Genomic DNA, 15195 nt, shown 5'->3' on the forward strand with positions numbered 1-15195 from the left:
TTATCGAATGATAATGGGTGCAGACTTATAGACTTGGCAACGGGAAGAAATCTAAGGGTTAAAAGTACCATGTTCGCACATAAGAAGATACACAAAGGTACGTGGAGGTCACCAGATGGACGACATATAAACCAAATAGACCATGTGCTTATAAATGAAAGATTTAATAACAGTATGTTAGATGTAAGAACCGTACGTGGAGCTGATAGCGATTCAGATCACTTTCTTGTGGCAGGTATACTACGAGTGAAATTAAAAAGAAGACAAGAAATAAAGAGAGGAGGAGCTACGGGACGGTTTGACATCACAAACCTTAACAATCCAGCGGTAGTTGAGAATTTTCAAAAAGGTATAGAGGAAATGTTAAGAATAATAATTGCAAGTGGGTCAGGCAGAGAAGTGGAACAAAGGTGGAAAACGGTAAAACAACTTATTCAAGATGAAGCAGAAAAAACAATAGGGAAACAAAAGATAAGGAAAAAAACTGGTTTAATGATATTTGCGAAGAAGCCATAGAAAGAAGAAAGAATGCTAGAAATATATGGCTGTCCGACACTGAGAATGTGGTGAAGTTAGAAAGATTCAAAATGAGACAACGGGAAGCGAGTAACATATTAAGATGCGAAAAAAAAAATATTTACAAAACATACTTAAGGAGGCAGAACAGGATTTTGCTAGTCACAATACAAGAGACCTATATAAAAAAGTTAACTTCTTAAGTAAGGAATATAAGCAGCCGGTGAAAGTTCTCAAAAATGATGATGGAACGCTAATCACATCTAAAGAAGAGATAGCAAATAAATGGGCTAACTATTTTAAGCAGCTGTTGAACTGTAATACACCAGATAGTTTATTCCACTTTGAGAATATGGAAACTAATAATACAATCTGCCTAGCATCGAGTAAGGAGGAAATTCAAGAACAAATAAGAAATTTAAAGAACCATAGAGCACCCGGAGAAAATGGTATCCCTGGAGAGTTGCTTAAAAGTATGGGAAATGGCTTGCTTGAATATATGTCCGGGCTAATAAAAGAAGTTTGGGAAAAAGAAGTGATTCCGGAGGAATGACAATCAGCACTAATATAACCTATACACAAAAAGGGAGATAAGCAGTTGTGTGATAATTATAGAGGTATCGCTCTATTAAACGTTACATATAAAGTGCAATCCAAATGTATATTAAACAGAATTAAGCCATGGGCAGAAGATATTTTAGGAGATTATCAAGCAGGTTTTAGACAAAATAGATCTACCACAGATCAGATATTTGTTTTGAAACAAATTTTCCAAAAAATGTGGGAGTTCAATAGAGAAGTACATGTACTATTTATTGATTTCAAGAAGGCGTATGATTGCATACATAGAGAATCTATGTTGAATGTACTAAAACAGTTCAAATTGCCCCAGAAATTAATTAATCTGATCAAAGCAAACATCCTACACACGGAAATCAAGATCAGAGTTGGCAATATTGTATCACAAGGGATACCAGTATCGACTGGTTTGAGACAAGGGGACGCTCTGTCACCCATACTATTTAATATAGCGTTAGAAAGGGTCATCAGGGAATATAACGGTGTACGATTGGGAGGTTGCATAATAGGAGTATTGGCCTACGCAGACGATATAGTATTACTTGCGGAAAAGAAGGAAAATCTCAGGGAGCAAGGGGGAAAATAATTAGATACGGCAAAAATAATAGGTTTAGAAATAAACGATGAAAAAACTGAGTACATGATCGTGCAGAGAGGAGAGCTCGCGGATCATGTTCAGCCATTTTTGGAAGTTGGGCAGTACAAGTTTCAGAGAGTGCAAGAGTTCAAATATTTGGGATCAATATCGACACAAAAAAACGATGAACATATTGAAATAAAAGCAAGACTCCAATCCGGTAATAAGTGTTACTACGGACTAAGTAAGTTATTAAAAGCGAGAACGTTATCGAAGAGCCTCAAGATACAACTGTATCGCACCCTCATCCGTCCAGTGGTAATGTATGGTTGTGAAGTATGGACATTACGGAAATCAGATCAAAACAGATTACTGATATTCGATAGGAAAATATTAAGACGAATCTTCGGTCCGTATATAGATGAGACCACGGGGGAATGGAGAATTCGAAAAAACGAGGAACTTAAACTGCTGTACCAAATGCCTGATATAATTAGAGAAATTAAAAAAAGGAGACTTCAATGGGCTGGACATGCATGGAGAAAAGAAGGAACTTTAATCCGAATGGTTCAATGTGAGATCCCCCATGGAAAGAGACCCTTGGGACGATCCCGACTAAGATGGGAAGACCAAGTCAGGAAGGATGTACAAATGATAGACCAAAGTGCCAATTGGAATTTACTAGCGATAGATAGGGTGAAATGGCAAGATATATGTTTGAATGTATGATCTTAATGGTCGAAAGCAAAAAGAAGAAGAAGAAGAATAGTAAAAATATTAATAGTGTAGTAGAAATCATTTTACAAATCGTTAGAAAACATTTATTTTTTAAGATTCTGGTTGGGTTTTGAGTTTTATGAAAATTTAAATAATTTCCATCAATAGCTGCATTTTTATTTTTTTAACTTTGCTACAAAATTATGAAATTTTGTCATACTAGAACTGATAAAATAAAACATTTTTTGTATTTTAAGAAAAATAATTACATTTGATTCTACCATTAGAAAAAAAATCAATTTTTTATACTTTACTAACATTATAACTATATTGAAATTATTTACAAGTTAGGATCGAAGTTAAAAGAGAACAATAGTTTTTGTTGTTGTTTGATACACATCATTATGCTGTCGAGAAGTTGTGTTGTGATTATTTATTCTATCGTTGTGCTACATCGAGTTGTTGTCGGTCTTCTCTCTATGTCTGCATTGCCGCCGCCATCTTTGCGTTTTTTTACCTATAAGCTCTATGGCGATTGCGAGCCAGTAGTTTTGTGTTCCTTTTGTTGTCAAAATAAAATATCACATTTGCGATTGTCACACCCTCGTGCGCTCAATACATCGCAGTTAGGTCTATATATTTTCTGAGATACATCACAGTACCGTTCACAGCATATTGTACACGTAGCTCAGCTAATTTCAGTCGATTTCAATTGATCCTTTCAATATTCAACATTATTATCAGCCGATAAGTATAATGCTTGTTCATCTTCTTTCTAATACTTACTCACGTTTATAATTTATTATTTGTTTATATCAGCGCCATGGTGGCCTTAGTATTAAGTGTCCCCCTATCCACATTGGTGTAATAAGATTTTATGGTTCATGTATAATACATTTAATTGTTATAATTATATATTGTAAAATTCATTCTACATTCATTCATACAGTCCACTCGCCTTATTCCTTATCCTCGACATAGCCAAAGACTTAAGACAAAATAAAACCACGAATGTTAACGAACCCGCGAGAATACCACCAGACGTTGCGTTCATGAATTGGTCCTTCGAGTGTGGATATTTATTTGTTCTAATCACGGCCCCGTTAAAGTAAATTTGGAAGAAAAGGCTCTTTTCGAATCACGCACTTTACGGGATAGACCCCTTAAGTGGATTATTGAGATCCCGAATCACTTTTGTCTTTGCAACTTTTTCTGAATGTGTTTAAAGAAAATGTCGGGGCAATCAAAATTTTAAACGTAGACGACCTGTCTAGTTTTTAATATTGCTTCTCGTGTACTCGATAACACGACGAGACACCTATTTAAAAACAGTATATCCCAATCGATTATTCCTACTATGGATGACTTGCTGAAGTTTGATCAGCAACGTTGTAAAATTTTGTAAAATCTTAAAGGATCAATTCTAGCAGCGTCGCGTTCGATACAGAAAAATTCGAAGTTCTCGAAACATTCATTAACCATCGTCGCGTCTAACAATTTAGAGCCTTCTGTCCAAAATAAAATTCAGTGTTCTTATTGTCAAAAAGGTGTACATCCCCTTTATCGTTGCTATACCTTTCAAAAAATTTCTGTTCAAAAAATGCGTTAACATATTTCTGCGCACAAATTATGTTGGGTTGGGTCTCAAACCATGATGCATCGTCATGCACTTTAAAGTCGGCGTGTAAAAGGTGCAAAAAAAAGCACCACATTATTTTGCACGTGGATCAACGTGCGCCAAGTGGTGATCAAACAGATAATACGCCACCGACATTTTCAGGTACTTCATATGCACAGAGTTCCGTAATATTAGGTATTGCTGACGTGCGTATTTTCGATAACACCTACTCTTACCAACGTTTGCATGTGTTATAATGGACAGTGGGTCCCAAATATCAGCGATTACGTCAGATTTTTTATCACGTCTTAGCTTACCGCGTCGTAAATACCTCTCCGAGATAATCGGCTTGGCGCAAAACCGTGTAAGCCAAATAAAGGGCAGTTCCAAATGCACGTTTATACCACACTACGCATTAGAACCAGTGTTTACGAGTAATAACTTGATTGTTTTATCAAGAATAACACATCTCATGCCATCCGAGCGTTTACCACCGAAGGTACGTGAGCAATATCACGACTTATTGTTTGTCGATCCCCACTTTGACACGTCCGGTACGATTGATAATGTTAGATGAAGATGTCTTTCCACGTACTGTAAGTCTAAAGACGAAGATCATACACATGAAAAGTCTACCCTCTGCGCTTGACACCCATCTAAGCAGGATGGAAGTAGGTACGGTCTTGCTCACTGAAACCTCGCCTCAGGCGTGGCTCTTAGCCCATCTGTTGATAATTTGTTGCGTTAATTCTGGACAATAGAAGAACCGTCATCCTACATCCTACAACAGAAGATGAACTCTGTGATTATTGGTTTACACATACTATCACACGTGATTTATAGGGTCGTTTTTGTGTGGCACTACCTAAAACGAGATTTCTGCGGGGTGTAATAAAATTACCGCTGACATGAACGCACCTTGGCTTAACCACTGACTAGACGAATCTCGTAATTTAGCCCTCAAAAGATTATATAATCTTTTAAAAGGCCCATATGGGGCTTTGAATCATCAACAAAAAAAATTAACTTTTTTTGGATATTTAAAACGTCGAATATAACCTACATTTAAATCTTTATGAAAAAAGAATAATTTTAAACTTTAAGATCAATTTAATCAGTTTATGTTCACTTTTGTGCCTACCTGCGTATCTCGATATTATTAATTATTCTGAGTGAAACAAAAATACACTATTTGATATAGCTTTAAATAGAATTTTAGCTTCGATGCGAAGCTGAGAAGGTATTGGTTTTACTATGATGTGTTTTTTTTTTGTGTGTCTGTTACCACTTTTTCTTAGCTCTCACCGAACCGATTTCTTTCAACGATACGTCAAAAGATCACAAATTGTATCTAGTCGAAGACATTACCCTCAAAAATTGAAAAAAATTCCCCCCTTCCCCGTATATGAGGGAAACCTCCAAAAAAATTACAAATTTAAAAATCGCTAATTTTCGAAATTTTTTCAACTTTTTTTACTAATAACTGCCATAACTTTTTAAAAAATGAACAAATCAATATAATTTTTTTTTTATAGATGCTTGATGTCTTTATCTATCATTTGATATATTTTTTTTGTAAATTTGACCCTTTATCTGACCACAGGGGGGGATTTAAAAAGACAACTTTTTCACAAAAAATTAACATTTTCAACTTAACTTTTGAAAGTGTTCTGGAAAGTCTGATACTTTTATATATCTTAAATTAAAGCTAATGTAATGTACTTTATTATGCAAAAAAAAATTCGGACTTAATTTTGTCTTTACGATGAAAATGTCTACTGAATGCTATTATTGTGTGAAAATTCTCGATTTTATCTTTTACATTTTTAAATTTATAATACTATAACTTATTGAAAGCTGTATGGGTCAAAATAATTTTTTTATGAGAAATAATATTTTTTAATAATTTCCTAGAATTATAATTACAAGCTCTAAAAATTATTCATAGTCATTTCTAGGATGTTTTTTCAAAATCACTTCCTGACAAAATAATAAAATGTTTTCGCGTTTAGAAGATACAATATTTTCCAAATTTTTATTTGTATTCCAAATTGAATATTCCAAATGCTAATATTCTTGGTATTAATATTATTCCAAGTACTTTTAAATCTTTTAAATAGGGTAATATATGGGCCTGATGATACATGAAGTTTCGTTTCAACAATTACAGTTTGGAGAAGTAATTCATAAATATGGTGCCGGCATGCAAGATATAAGATATCCATATCTAACTTTTGTTTTAATAGTGTAAGAGCTACGTTTATACGCCCAGTATTCGATGCTGTTGTATCGAATACAAATGCTTGAGCTATGTCCAATAAAGTACACTTTGCAAGGTTATCATATACTGCAGATGATATTTCTAGCCCTATTCCAGATGGTATTTGAGGGACACCGAGTAGCTGCTTTAAAGCAAGGCTGGATATAATTGCTGGTAGACGATCTACTTTATCTTGTCCAGTTAAATCGGGTAGTAATTTACCATCCCAGTGTACTACCACAAAATTAACTTTTTTTTGTAAAAAATTAGACTTCACCTTATCTGTGCTTTCTTTCCGAAAATGTTGCCGAATATTTTGAATAGATGTTTTATTTAAAATGTAATTTTTTTGATTGATTGATAGGCTATCAAGGCATGCAGATAGTAAATGAACGGCATCACGGTCACTAATTTTGCATTTATCTAATGCAGCTGATAATCTAGGTGTAATTAACTGAATTGTACCTTTATTTGTAACAGAAGGATCTGGTTGATGTTCTAAAATTAAGTTTTCATTGTTCAAGTCCTCCAAACTTACTGACACATCTGAAAGTGTTTCAACTAAAATGATACCAATGAATTAAATTAAAATTCGACTATATTTAATTTAAGTATTTTAATAATATCATGCATCGTACTTAATTTTTCTTCTTCAATTTTCGAACGCTTTAAAGCTTCATGGGGTTTTTTTCATTTTGAAGCTTTTTTCTTTTCAGCTTGAAACAAATTTGTATCCACACCCATCATGTGGCCCTTCGCTCTTTTTCACTCTGTAAAAGTAAAAAATCTCGATCTTCCTAGATTTCTATAAAATTATTAAACATCATACTTATTTCAACTCTAACAAAATTTTAATTTGCAGTTATAAAATAATTACTTATCATGTTTAATGCATTGGCGTGAGTAATGTCAAATAAATCGTCTGACTTTGACATAAATAATTCTTCCTTCATAATTTGCGATTCAGTTCTTTTATTTGAATTTTTTTGTATTTGTCTCCATTCATTGTACAATTTTTCTAGTTTAGCAATACAATGCTGAATTTCTTGTATGGGTATTCTCGCTTTATTCTAAAATATTATAATTTCTCGTATTGCAAGACGAGCACTTTCACGAATATTTAATTTGACTACATGTAAGTTGTAAAAAAAAACTAATAAAGCTTGCTTAATAGAAGGTAATTTGCTACCAATAATTTGGCTACATTCATTACCCAATAAATAAACATTATTTCTAGTTCTGGAACTCGCCATCATAAAAATTTACGAAAATATTATCAGAAACAAAACAAATGAAAGAAGACACTTCTAACAAAATAGCTGTTAGCTATTCACAAACTGTTCCATTATTTTGTAAACTTTCAGTTATTTCTAAAAATAACTATTGGAGATACAGAAAGAAAAAAGATAAAGATATGTCATTGGTATCAGTAAATAATGAAATACACCGTATCAACAAATTGAAAAGTTTATAAAATTAAATCAATACACAAAAATGCCAGCTCTTTTTCTTAATTAATTAATTAACAATAAAAATATGTATTAATAATAATGAAATTTAGTATGTATGATTTTAAGATTAAAAAAAAAGTTATTTTTAATATGATCAACTATTTATTTACTTAATGTCAATAAATTTTTTTTTTCAACAGTTTATTTTTAATTTTTTTTGAGGGAGGGGGGTACCAAGCCCACAACATGATTTTTGTGCTGAATTGGTTAATAATTAAATAATAAACGATTTTTGTATAAAAGATGTATTCGTATCTCTAAATGTTTGTTAAATATAATGTAGTATTCGTAAATATTCCAATTTTGGCAAATCGATAAAATATAGTATAATTTTAAATATTGCTCGAAAACTAATAAGTTAAAATAAAAAATGTATAAGGACTAAACTTATAGTCCATAACATTGTCAACAATTTATATTCTATCATTTTTTCTATGATCGCTCATTTCTGAATTAAGTACAAAACACTAGAAAACTACCCCTATTGTCCAATTTTCAACCCATTTTTCAGTAGACACAGGTTAAACTTGTCTGATTGACGTGAAGTTTTTTTGGTTCGTTTCTACATGTATATAAACAAATTTGGGTGGTGATACCAAGGAATTTCTAAAAGAAATTTTTCATAATTCATAACTAAGGACCACTCCAATCTATACATGTCCCTACTATGCCACGTCCACACTGTGCCGCGACCTACTGTGCTACCGTTTTTTTACACTTATTTTTAAAGTTTTTATGCCCTCTATATAAAATAAAATGGCCCGATTATTTAAAAAAAAAGCGTGTCGAATGAATAAGTAAACATAAAGAATGTTTTTTAATTTTTTTCAGATTTTTGTAACATTTATATAAAATGAAAGAAAAAATAACTAAGATTTTAATAAAAAAAAATTATATAAGTCAAGCCAACAAATATGGTACTGATTAACAAATACTGGTAAATTTATTTATGATAAAAACATCCGCACCTTACCATCAATACATATATTTCCGTAAGTCCAATCGTTTAATAAATGTGCGATTCACAATTTAAGTTTATATTCTAATTTTAATTTAAAAATTAATAAAATAATTTCTAGTGTAATTATTAAGATTATCTTATAATTAAAACATTAATTTTTTATGATATAAATAAATTTAAAATAGAATCATTTTATATATATTTTAATAATTATTTAAAGATTTAAAAAACAATTTGCCAAAGTGTCAAATGACACGTATATTCTACATTTATAGAAAATAAAAATAACATGTATGCTTAAACATCTGATGTATAATAACAATATAAGTATACTTTTATAAGTCACTGTTTGTATTGGAGTTAGAGGTTATTCCTCTATTGCATCAAATTTCAACTCTAAATTCAAAAAATAATAATTTTTAAGTCATTGAATTTATTTTTTAATTAATATATTTTATTATAAATACCTGGATCTATTGATTCCGTTGGTGTTGGTATAAATGTTTCTTCAGTAATTGGATCAAATTTAAATCCGAGTTGAAAATAATTTTCTCTAATTACTGTTTTTATATAATTTTTAATTTTTTTGGTTAGGAATTTAATAAATAATAATTTTTCGTTTTGGTCAATAAAGACTTCATATTCTTGAGACCATTCATCCCATAAATCATTGGTATCACAAGGTACAAACTCACAATGGTATATAATTTGTTCTTGTAAAACTATTTTTATACTTTAAGAACATAATCTTACAATTTCTAATGTCCTATAGTAAGTCGTTAAATCATCACGTGATATTTTTTGTTCGTTTAATTTGTCAAGAATATTTTCTATTTTTTCTAATACAGGACTTATCATAAAGTATTTTTTAAGATTAGTCAATGGATTGTTATGTATGTTATCCAAAGCTTCAATGGCTCCTTTCATCAATGTTGCCATTGAAACAATTAAAATGGAGATTATGTTTATGAGTTCTTCTGTCCAAATTATTCCATTGAGATTGTCGTTTTCTTCTATAATTTTTTCTCGACAATTTTGTAATATGTAATAACTGAAGTAAAAAGATTTTTTATAACTTTTGTATATGTACATTCAAGAAATATAGTCAAAGCTCGTGTTTTTTGTTCACAATTATTGCCATTTGTATCTGTTTCAATCAAATTTTGAAGATAATGTTTTCTACCGTAGAATTGTATAAAGTTGACATCGTTTAAATTTTTCCATCCCGAACATTGTAGTAACTTACAAAGTTTGTCTACTTTCTCTTTATTACTCCATTTTCCTTTTGTATATATAATCACAAAAAATAATAAAATACATAAATGGATAAGCTTTAATGACAACATTGGAAAATAAATAGTAATAATAACGACTGAAATTTTTCGGTTCAAATGTAATTCGACGAAGTTCTATAAGACATGTATTTATTTTGATCTTTATTTAGAAATAATAAGATAAATATTTATGATAAAACAACTGTCGTATTATAATAATATTCTTTAAGTTTTTTAATTTTAAAGCTATTATACCTCTTAAATATTTCCGATATTATTTCCAATAATAATTAACACAATTCAAAGTTGATCTTCTCAATTTTTAATACTAATCGCAATAAATTTTATTTTTATTTATTGATTTATAAAAATTGAGTATTTGTTTAGACAAATATATTCCTAAGAATATCCTAAATATCTGTGTGTTAATTTATTAGTATTTTTAAATACAAAAAATAAATTAGTTTTTCTATAATAAATTAAGCCCGATATTGATAAAATTACTCGAAAATAAGCAACACAAATATTAATTGAAACAATAGTTATAGGAACTTTTTATTTAAGTATTAGTATTGTATGAAGCAGGCACAAAAATTATGATATCGTGCTACGGTATAATTTATTTATTGTTATGACACTACTCAGTACATGATTAAATTATTCATGATTTAACCTACAAAAAAATATATAAAATGATAGGTGATGTTTGTAGTATCACATTTTAATACAAGTAATAAATAATACATATACTTAATAAAAATATATCTTAAAATTAGTGTTCCCTCGTGGATTATGTATCAGTATAAAATCAACTCCCTATCTCCAATAATAAACAAGCAATCTGGCAATCAACTTACTCCTGAATTAAGACTACTCATAACAGAGAAGAGGAGAGCCCGCAATCAATGACAGCGCACTCACTACCCTGAAGACAGACATACATATAACTCTCTAACAAATAAACTCAAAAAACTACTAAAGAAGCACAAAAATGAAATGTACAAATCTCACCTCTCATCCTTATCACCAAATAACGGCTCCCTTTGGAAGAAAACTAAATCACTATTAAAACACAAATCAGTCATGCCTCCCCTTCAACGTCTAAACAACTCCCTAGCCGTCTCCACTCAAGAAAAGGTCGAGCTACTTGCTGAACATTTCGCCAATGTCTTCAAGCCACACTCAATCCTCCCGGACACCACACACTTAGATCTAGTAAACCGATTTAACACGTCTCCACTACCCATGGCCCTTCCAGCAAAACCCACCACTCCCAAAGAAGTGTCATCAATCATCAAAAAACTCAAGACCAACAAGTCACCTGGACACGATCTTATTAGTAACAAAATAATAAAAAATCTACCGCCCAAAACAATCATACTGCTTACATATATTTACAACGCAATCTTTCGCCTTTCTTATTTCCCCCTAAATGGAAAACAGCAATTATTATCTCCATCTTAAAACCTGAAAAACCCCCAGAAAAGTCGACGTCATATAGACCAATTAGTCTTTTACCAGTTCTCGGTAAAATCCTCGAAAAGCTTCTCCTTAGCAGACTTCTCCCATTAGCGCAAGAGAAAAATACCATACCTGAATTTCAGTTTGGTTTTCGACCAAAACATGCCACATTCCATCAACAAAGATACTATTGCTACATCTCTCGAATCCAAAAAATACTGCTCTGCCGTATTCCTCGACGTCGCGCAAGCATTTGACACGGTCTGGCACACCGGCTTACTATATAAATTAAAAAATATATTTCCTGCACCATACTTTCTACTACTCAAATCATACCTTGAAAATAGGTCTTTTAGAGTCAAACTTAATTCCACACTATCCGATTATCATAATATTCAAGCCGGAGTCCCCCAAGGTAGCGACATTGCTCCTTTCTTATACATCATCTACACAGCTGACATTCCACATACCGCAAACACACTCATCGGAACATACGCAGATGACACTGCAATACTAGCTGCCGATCAAGATCCGCATAACTGTAGCAAATTTTTACAATCTCACCTCAACATATTATCCAAGTGGTGTGACACCTGAAAAATAAAAATCAACGAACTAAAATCTACCCACATCACCTTCACCCTTCGTCAAAATGTCTGTCCTAACATAATTCTCAACAACACTATTATTCCACAAGCAAGGGAAGCGAAATACCTAGGCTTGCTATTTGACAGAACGCTCACATGGGGTCCTCATCTTGAAAGTAAACGGAAACAGCTAAATACTCGTCTTCATCTAATAAAACCGCTCATCCAACACAACCAGCACATATCCTATCGTCTACTTCTTTACAAATCCCTCCTCCAACCAATATGGTCATACGGTATCGCGCTCTGGGGTGTTGCAAAGCCGTCTAACATAAGGACAATACAGGCGTTCCAGTCTATTTGTCTCCGTATGATAACCAAAGCACCGTGGTACGTCACCAACAACTCCCTCCACGAAGACCTCAAAATAGCTACAGTTAAAAAAACTGCACACATATATTACAAAAGACTACATTCCAAAATGCAATCCCATCCAAACCGTCTCGTTACTCAGCTACATTCAACAATTCTTCCGGGCAATCCAGACAGACGCCTCAAACGCAACTGGTCAAGAGACCTTCTTAATATTATTTAACCCACTTAAAATTAATAATACACAGGTGGCTCTAATGTGAGCTTCCTCCTCACCGCCATATCATTGTCTATTTTATTCCTATTCACATATTTACTTATTGTACATATATCTGTATAGATTTAAAATTTTATAATAAACGTTCTTAAAAAAAAAAAAAAAAAGATATATTTAACTTTCACTACACAAAAATTCCAATTTTTTTTCTCTTTCCCTCCTTTTTATCCTTTATTATGGAAATTTACTAATTAAAAATATGAGGGCATATTTTTTACTTTAACATAGGGGAGTGTAATATAGGTCATTATTTTGTAAAATTGAAAACAAAGCATTTTTGTAATGTTTGGTTTAACTATGAATTTCTTGATCTATTATTACAAAAATATAATATAGTCTATTATTTGTAAACCTAGATGTAGAACACTTTTGTAATGTTTAGATTAATTGTAATTCCCAAATTATTGTTACTATCAGGAAGTAAATATTTATAAACATTTTTGAAAATGATTACTATATGAATTTTATAAAAAGAAAAACAAAATATGTATATAAGATATATCTTATATCTTAGTATATAAGTTGAAATGGAATGAATTGAAGAGAGGGGAGAGAAAGAGAAGACCTCGGGAGACCGAAGGTAATCTCTTTTCGTGTGGTACGTTTGTGACATTAAGTTTTTATTTTGTGTATTATTTATTTATCCGTTTTTAAGTGTATCAATATTTTATATGTTTTATTTTGATTGATTATATCTTTATTAACTACATTTTGCGTTATTATTGAACTACTATAATTATAAGTTAGAACAAAAAGATTGTTCCATAATTTAAATACAACAAAGTGATAATTTAAATACAACAAATCCACCAATTTTTTTAAATTAAACAGTATCTAAAAATTTGCTTCGAAGCGTTTTTTTTTATAGTGATTTTAATCACTGTCAGGTATCATTATACTTGATCCAACTAAGCCACGTCACCACTGTGCCGCAACCCTCCTGTGCTGGGTTTTTTTTTTTATTTTATTTGTGCAAGTTTGCACTTTTTGAAAGTATTTTTGAACAATGCAAGTGATGTAGTGCCGGATGCCCTTGAGAAGTCCTTGAAGTTGTACCCGTTAAAATGACATGGGTGACTTTATGGCGCGAGATCACCTGTTTTTTCCATCTGAAATCAGAATTTTTTTTTCCTAGAAGTTTTACTTCCTCACCAAGAAAATATTCTTGGTAGACCGCATTGTCCTCTCTCTGCTAAATCTGAGCCCTTCTATTAGAAAAAAGGGAGGAGCCGTCACGCGCCACAAGGACACTCGAAAAGGTCGCGCACGAACATGTTTCCTCTCCAAAATACCCATAAAGGAACGATTTTTTTGTAAAATCCTTCTTAAGGCATATTTTAAGACCATACAATTTCAAAATATGTAAAAAAAAATCGATTTTTTCAAACAGCGACACCCTTAAATATTTAATTAAGAAATGATCCAACATAGAATTTTTAATAAACTATGTTTGTAATGAACAATTTGTTAATTATTATAAAATTACATAAAATGTCTTTTCTCTAACTTTAAAAAGTATTTAAATAATAAAAAAACTCATGTTAATAGATAAGCTATTATTAGCTATTTATACATAAAAAATATCATGCGAACTAGTAAAATATCACTTATTTTAAAGAAGTCAATAAGTATTTCGAAAGTTAATATTTTTAAACATAAATTAATGGTGGAGTTCAGGCTATGTTACTTTTATCAAATAGCACATTTTTTAGTCGCATTGCTCCTCTTGACTAGGTATAAAAGTGTAAGAACATGTGAAATACTGGTCAAAAGTTGTTATTGATCAGTCATTTTATATTTAGACCGTTATTTAACAAAAACCGAATTAAATATGTATGTCCCAATTTAAATGAAATTAATTAACAGGGTACCTTTATTAAGTACAAAGAATAAACGTAAAAATAAATACTAATACTTATAAATTAAGAAATAAATACTACAAAAATAAGCTAAAAAAAAAACCCAGCACAGGGGGGTCGCGGCACAGTGGTGACGTGGCATAGTTGGATCAAGTATAATGATATTTGACAGTGATTAAAATCACTATCAATAATAAACGCTTCGATGCAAATCTTAAATAGTGATTAATTTTAAAAAAATTGGTGTTTTATTCCAAAAGCTACTTGATCTGCTGGTTTCTTATTAATATCCTGATTAAGATAAAGTATGTCGAATGAAAAAGAGTTTATTAAAAAATATTATTTCTCATAAAAAAATTGTGTGGATCCATAAACTTTTCAATAAGTTATAGCATTATAAAGTTAAATATAATATAAATAATAAAGAATTCGAGAATTTTCACACAAAAATAGCATTTGATAGCCATTTTCGCCGTGAAGACAAGTCCAGAGGTCAAATTAAAGTATATTACATTAGCTTTAATTTAAGATATATATAAAAGTGTCAGACCTTCCGGAACATTTTCAAAAGTTATGTTGAAAAAGTAAATTTTTTGTGAAAAAGTTGTCATTTTAAATCCCCCCCT

The 15195-nt window shown here is 31.2% G+C and overlaps 1 long non-coding RNA gene across 2 annotated transcripts; it reads right to left on the reverse strand.

The window, feature by feature from the left end:
• Positions 1–2439: 2439 nt before the first annotated feature.
• LOC126907083 (uncharacterized) lies at positions 2440–8908 on the reverse strand. Of its 2 annotated transcripts, none has more exons than XR_007704414.1 (5): positions 8752–8908; positions 7145–7337; positions 6906–7072; positions 6733–6828; positions 2440–4788 (listed from the first exon to the last, which is right to left on the reverse strand). It is a non-coding gene; the product is annotated as an uncharacterized LOC126907083 (long non-coding RNA). The 2 variants fall into 2 exon arrangements; XR_007704416.1 differs by having other exon boundaries at positions 8747–8908.
• Positions 8909–15195: the final 6287 nt, after the last annotated feature.

Source organism: Daktulosphaira vitifoliae, unplaced genomic scaffold (assembly GCF_025091365.1).
Source record: "Daktulosphaira vitifoliae isolate Bord-2020 unplaced genomic scaffold, ASM2509136v1 Scaffold_5, whole genome shotgun sequence".
NCBI lineage: Eukaryota > Metazoa > Arthropoda > Insecta > Hemiptera > Phylloxeridae > Daktulosphaira > Daktulosphaira vitifoliae.